The 7500-nt window shown below is 35.6% G+C and overlaps 1 long non-coding RNA gene across 1 annotated transcript in view; it reads right to left on the reverse strand.

Annotated features, from left to right (window-relative positions):
- Window positions 1-232: 232 nt before the first annotated feature.
- Window positions 233-7500, reverse strand: part of LOC149130234 (uncharacterized) — an 8336-nt gene continuing 1068 nt past the window's right edge. The window contains exons 2-3 of the long non-coding RNA XR_016239167.1: window positions 3966-4112; window positions 233-1466 (exon numbers count right to left, since the gene is read on the reverse strand). This is a non-coding gene — a long non-coding RNA (uncharacterized LOC149130234). The remainder of the gene's footprint in view (window positions 1467-3965; window positions 4113-7500) is intronic.

A 7500-nucleotide genomic window follows, 5' to 3' on the forward strand; every position in this document is an offset into this window, starting at 1 on the left:
CAACAGAAAGAACTATACCTAATCAAACACAAACTATGAAACAGTCATTCAAGTCAGTAAAGTAAATTTAATTCCCCCCCCCTCCACTATTTGCAGTCGCTTTTGAAAAAAAGCAACAAAAATAATAATAATAATAATAATAATGATAATGATAATAATAATAATAATAATAATAATAATAATAATAATAAAAAAGAAAAAAAACCCACAATTTTTTAAACATTCTTTTTATTCTCATTCTGTTGATTATGCCTTAATTTTCTAAAATTCCTAAACAAATTTCATTGAATTTGTAATTATATTCTTTTATTCTCTTCCATTTTATTGGTTTTATATAATTTTCTCATTTTTGTTTTTTTTTATCTATTTACCTGTTTTATTCATGTCCTTCAGTAGTGGTGACCATGACGTTGGAGGTTCGTTTTCGAGAGTTTTCAGTGAAATACCTGAGCAAATTGTCGCGAGTACTTATGTTTTGCTGGGTTTTATTTTTGTTTTTTTTTGTTTTTGAATCTGGTATTAATTTTGTTAGTCTCTTTTGTCAAACTGCAAAGTTATAGGGATGAAAATGAACCAACAACATGTTGAAGCAGCAGGGGAAAGGGTGATAAACACAGACCCAAGGATAGATAGATAGAGAGAGAGAGATGGACAGATAGATAGGCGCAGGAGTGGCTGTGTGGTAAGTAGCTTCCTTACCAACCACATAGTTCTGGGTTCAGTCTTACTGCATGTCACCTTGGGCAAGTGTCCTCTACTATAGCCTTGGGCTGATGGCAGGCGATGCGGGCAACAAGCACAGACACACGCACACACATATATGTGTCTATTATATATACACGATGGGCTTCTCTCAGTTTCCGTCTACCAAGCCCACTCACATGGCTTTGGTTGGCCCAAAGCTAAAGTAGAAGACACTTACCCAATGTGCCACACACTGAGACTGAACCAGGAATCATGTGATCGGTAAGCAAGCTACATACCACACAGCCACTCCTGCACCTATATATATATATATATATATATATATATATATATAGATGAAAGTCAGAGGGGGCTAAGTCTGGCAAATAAGGTGGATGGGAAACCTTTGAGAACCCAAGTTCTTTTGTCACAATGTTGTCTGCTCTTCCAGTTGAGATGCCCAGTCTCTTGGCTATCTGACGACATGATATTCGGCGATCTTGCATTATCATACCAAGAGCAAGGTCAAGGTTGTCCTTGGTGGTTGCAGTTGGAGGTCTCCCTGGTCTTGGATCATCTTCCACGCTCTCCCTGCCACGCTTGAGTTCATTTACCCAGTGTTTGACTGTTCCATATGAAGGAGCATTGTCTGTTAAGGTTCTCACCATATCTTCCTGGATTTCTGATGGAGTCACGCCTTTCAAATGAAGCTACTTTATGACAGCACGATACTCAGTTTTCTCCATTTTCAATTTAACCTCGACACTTGTTTATTCAAAAATCTGCAGCAAAAAGAATTAAAATATCAAAATCCTGAAAATGAGCAAGAATACTCCGAAAAGACTGTACTTACCAGAAAAATTTGTTTCAACTATATAGCAGCCCCGATTCTAGGTTAGGCTCAAAACTTTTCAGACACCCCTCGTATATATATGTATCTCATCATCATCATCGTTTAATGTCCGCTTTCCATGCTAGCATGGGTTGGACGATTTGACTGAGGACTGGTGCAACCGGATGGCAACACCAGGCTCCAATCTGATTTGGCAAAGTTTCTACAGCTGGATGCCCTTCCTAATGCCAACCACTCCAGCGGTACTGGCAACGAACTCGCTTGAATGTCTTTTCACGTGCCCAAGTGCCTGGAAGGTAATGATCGGCGACGACAGGCTTCTTTCAATTTTTGTCTACCAAATCCCCTCATGAATCATTGGTTGACCTGAAGCTATACCAGAAGACACTTGCCCAAGCTGCCATGCAGTGTGATTGAACCTGGAATCATGTGGTTGGAAAGCAAGCTTCTTACCATACCATATTCTTCCTTGTTGAGTTGGGGAGGAGGTTTTATGTTCTAATTTCTGTGCACAAATTTGTGAGTATATCGTATTATTGCGGCAGAGGTAGAAAAAGATGAGAAAAAAGAAGCAGAAGTAATAGAATTAAAAGATGATGATGATGATGATGATGATGAAAAAGAAGAAAAGCAACAACAGAAATAAAAAATTGAACATGAATAGAAGAAGAAAAAGAAGAGGAGGAATAAGAAGAACAACGACAAGAACAACAGAAGAAGAAGAAGTAGATCAACAACAACTGGATGTTTGAATGAAAAGAAAATGGTAAAAGCTGAAGATAAAAGGAAAGGAAAAAGAAAAATTCAGTAAAATTTAGATTCGTTTATGATCCTCATTTAGTTTCCGCGTTTCTTTTTCATATGTAATTTAGAATATTTGAATAATTTTTCCAAATTTTTTTTATTCAATTTTGTTTTGCACACAAATTATAGATTTACGGCACACGGAAATAATATGGCTACAAAATATAATTTTAAAAAAATGTAGAGTTGTTTTGTGGCTTGTGTGTTTTTTTTTTTGTCTGTTTGTTGTTGATATAGTTTGTGTTTGCCTTTCATGCTGTTTTCTTTCCTTGCTACTGTTGTTGTTTATTTTAATAAGTGGGGCGGGAAGATGGTGGGGGTGGGGGTTAGATGAGATTAAAATCTAACGATAGATACATTTATTCTTTTATTTGCGCGCTGCTTTATGTACATACATGTGTAAACATCTATATTTATGCATGTACATCATTGTTGTCGCCATCGTCGTCGTCATCATAATCTTCATCATCATCATCATCATCATTATCAACATCATCCTCATCATTTCACGATCTAATTGCAGATGGGATTTGATTGTTAGTTGAATTATTAATCATATTGGTTTTATTAGTTATCTATTTGAAAACATAGCCACGAAATGTGCGTAGTCATTTTTATACCACACTGCCAAATTAGATTGGAGCCTGGTGTTGCCATCCGGTTTCACCAGTCCTCAGTCAAATTGTCCAACCCATGCTAGCATGGAAAGCGGACGTTAAACGATGATAATGATGATGATGATACATATATACATGCATGTGAAATCGAAATCGAGTTAAATTGGACACTAAACTCAGCTTGCGAAGACTTATTGGGGCAAGCGAAATTGTGATGGCACCTGTGCCCAGCATCGCCTTTCTGGCACTTGTGCCCGCGGCATGTCTAAGGACTTTCGAGCGAGATTGTTGCCAGTGCCCCTGGACTGGCTCTTGTGCGGGTGGCACATAAAATATACTATTTTGAGCGTGGCCGTTGCTAGTACCGCCGGACTGGCCTTCGTAGGATTTTCGATCGAGATCGCTGCCAGTGCCCCTGGACTGGCTCTTGTGCAGGTGGCACATAAAATACACCATTTTGAGCGTGGCCGTTGCCAGTACCACCTGACTGGCCTTCGTGCGGGTGACACGTAAAAGCACCCACTACACTCTCTGAGTGGTTGGCGTTAGGAAGGGCATCCAGCTGTAGAAACTCTGCCAAATCAGATTGGAGCCTGGTGTAGCCATCTGGTTTCACCAGTCTTTTCAGTCAAATTGTCCAACCGATGCTAGCATGGAAAGCGGATGTTAAACGTCGATGATGAACTTTACTTTTTCTTTGTTCGACCATATTTTGCAATCTTCCTTTAAAATATTCTTGTAGCTTCTGTGGTATGCTGCAAAAGTTATACCCTCCTCTGGATTATAACTGAAATAAATCTCTCCAGACTTTTTGGGCAATATGAAATTACTTTATCGTTCATGCTCAAACGGAGCTAAATGTTTGTCCCCCTACCATCACTTGACAACCGATGTTGGTGTGCTTATGTCCCTGTAACTTAGTGGTTCAGCAAATGAGGCCGATAGAATAAGTACTAGACTTACAAAGAATAAGTCCTGTGGTGTGTGTGTGTCGGTGTCTAGCGTACCTTGATATCATGTGATGGTTCCAAACGAAACCAGCATCACTGTCTTACAAAGTAATGCTGTTTGCTTCCAGTCCAATCAAGGGAGAAAAACAATGACTTGCTTGGGTAATGGAACAGGTGACGGTTAGCAACAGGAAGAGCATCCAACTGTTGAAAGAAAAAATAAAGAAAAACAAAAGATGTGTTACAGCAAATTCCAGTCTGACCCATGCAGGCATATAGGACAGCGAACATCAATTGATTATCACAACGACAATCACAGAGACGACAACAATGACGATGATAATGATGATGATGATTAAATAATAATAAAGGTAGTCCCTTATTCGTTTATATAATTAACGAGGGGTATAGTCCGTATTCCTTGAAAGCAGCTCAGATGTGAATGGAATTATAATGAATGACTTGTATTAATTTCTTTATCTCATATTTTCTCTCAATAGTCCTTCATCCAACTTTGTTTCTTTTTTCTTTTATTTCTTCTTTTCTTTCTTTCCTTCTTTCTTTCTTTCTTTCTTTCATTTTTCTCAAATTACTTTTCCTGTACAGCATAAAAGATGATATGCGAGTGATGTTGTTGGTTTTGTTGTTGTTGGTGTTGTTGTTTGTGTTACTTTTATTATTATTATTATCCTTGTTATTTTTTTTTTGTTTAGTTGTCGCTCATCAGTCGTTATTCAATATTTCCAGATCATCATAACGAGAGGGATTTAATTATTACCGAAGACAAAAGAATAAAAGCAGAAATATAATTAAGCACAACACACACACACACACATGCATACATATGTGTGTGTGTGTGTGTGTGTATATGTATATATGTATATATATATATATGTATATACATATATATATATATATATACACACATATATATATCTATATATGTACACACACACACACACATATATACATGTGTATATATGTGTGTGTGTGTGTGTGTGTATATGTATGTTTATATATGTGTATATGTATATATACATGTATATATATATAAGTATATATGTGTGTATATGTATGTATATGTAAATATATATGTATATGCATGTACATATATATATCTATAGATATATATACGTACATGCATATATATATATATATATATATATATATATATACACACACATATATATATATATATATATATATATATATATATATATATTTGTGTGTATATATATGTATTTATGTATGTAAGGATATACATGTGTGTGTGTTTGTGTGTGTATATATATATATATATATATATATATATATATATATATATATATATATCAAGAGAGAGAGATATGTATATCTATGTCTATCTATATATCTATATATGTGGATCTATACAGATCCAGATACATACCTCTATCCATTTCCATGCTTTCATATACATGTTCAGAGAAATGTCAATGCAACAATTACACGCACACACATGCTTTCAGACGCTTCATTATATACACAAACATGCATGCATCCATTCCTACACACACGCATGTCTCTTCTCACGCGCTCCGTATAATCACTGACCGTCTTTCAGCCACAAAGAAAATTACTTTGAGAGAAAACAAAACAAAACAAAAAAGAGATTATAAAAGCAAAAACGAAAGAAAGAAAGAAAAAGAAAAACAATACACCTACTAAAGAAACAAACAAATACATACAAAAAGAAAACAAATCAGAGAAAAGCTATTGATTCCTGTATTTCAGGAAGAAATAAGTAGATGTCTTGTAATACCATTCGCATCTTTATTGATTTTATAGAGATCCAGTACTTAACTATTTCTTATACAAACCAACGAAGGTGTTTCCAGGTAATTTTATCTCTTGTCGTCTCTTTTCATTCTACTTATGTCTTGGATGCCTCGAAAGCCCCAATCCTAAACTACTATTTATACAAACTAAAGGGGTCGTCTCTAGATAATTCCGTCTCTGGTCTTCTGTAATAATTACATTCACATCATGGATACTTTTATATACACCCACTACTTAACCATTGAAGGAGCCCCTGGGTAATTTTATCTCTAGTTTTCCGTTATAATTCCATTTATGTCTTGGATGCTTTAAAAGCCCACAAATACTTAGCTATTATTTATGCAAGCTAAAGAGGGAGTCTCTGGAGAATTTTATCTCTAGTCTTCTATTATAATTATATTGACATCTTGGATACTTTATATACACCCGGTGCTTAACTATTGTTTATAAAAAAAAGCCATTGAGGTAACCTCTGGGTAATTTTGTCTCTCGTCTTCTGTTATAATTCCATTTGCGTCTGCGATGCTTTACCGAAACCCAGTACTTGACTGTTATTTATGCAAACCATTGAAGGAGCCACTAGGTAATATGGTCTTTAGTCGTAATCATCATTTGACATCCATTTGCCATGCTGGCATGTGTTGGATGGTTTGAGCGGATCTGGTATGACACAGGCATTGTCCTATGAGAACACCTCTCAGCACCCACACCACACTACCATTATCCACTCACCCACACACAATCTTCAATAGCATCACCAAACATACCACTATACAAGCAGCCATACACACAGTACGCACCCAGTGCACACTCCCACACCCACAAAAGCACATAATACCTGAACACAGACAATATACAGGGTACGTAAGATATTTGAGGACAGATTTATGTATATATTAAAAAAAAACGGATATTATATATAATAACAGGTGATAACTTTATTTATCAAAAAATGTTATGACGATAAAAAAAATAAACCTTCTTTTCTGTAATGTTATTCAATAAAGCCACCTTCAGCTTCAACAACTGCTTCTATATGAGATCTAAATCATCGACATGCTTGAATCAAGTGGTCCTGGTTCATTTTCAGTTCAAAATTGGACATTTCATTCCTAATGACCTGATATATATGTTAACGTGCGTTTTAATGCTTAATTGCAATGATTTATTTATTATTATTATTACCAAACATAGAAACAAAGACATAAGTTCAGTTACAATAAAAACTATTTTACATTAATCTGAGGGGTGAACTCTATACTTTTGTAGAGTATGAATTTATTAGTCTTAAACAAGAATTATGTTGACAGCAGCATATACTCTCTCTCTCTCTCTCTCACACACACATCATTCTACATCATACTTTCAATTAAATTTCAGTTCGCTTTATTCCAGTCTGGAATATCTGTTGATATAAATGTGACCAGCATGTACAATATAAACACTGTCAGGTGAATTGACCGTTGAGTTATTAGCAGTGTAATATATACACATATATACACACACATATATATATATACATATATATACACATATATACACATACAGCGGGTTCAGACTACATTTAATGGATTTTTATGCCTTCTTTATCAGTAACAGCTACTTGTATTGATGAACACTCGACAAAGTTGAAGAAGATAGAGGTTAAGGTTGTAGTTGGGATAAAATTAGCAGACATGGACGACTGGAAGCCATCTGAATATTGGAAAGGAGTTCCCTGTGTCATGATAATTCATGCTTGGTATCAAAATGCTGACATCATGACTGCTGTTCAATGCTCTGTGGACACTGTAAA

Source organism: Octopus bimaculoides, chromosome 30 (assembly GCF_046866305.1).
Source record: "Octopus bimaculoides isolate indiv1 chromosome 30, ASM4686630v1, whole genome shotgun sequence".
Taxonomy (NCBI): domain Eukaryota; kingdom Metazoa; phylum Mollusca; class Cephalopoda; order Octopoda; family Octopodidae; genus Octopus; species Octopus bimaculoides.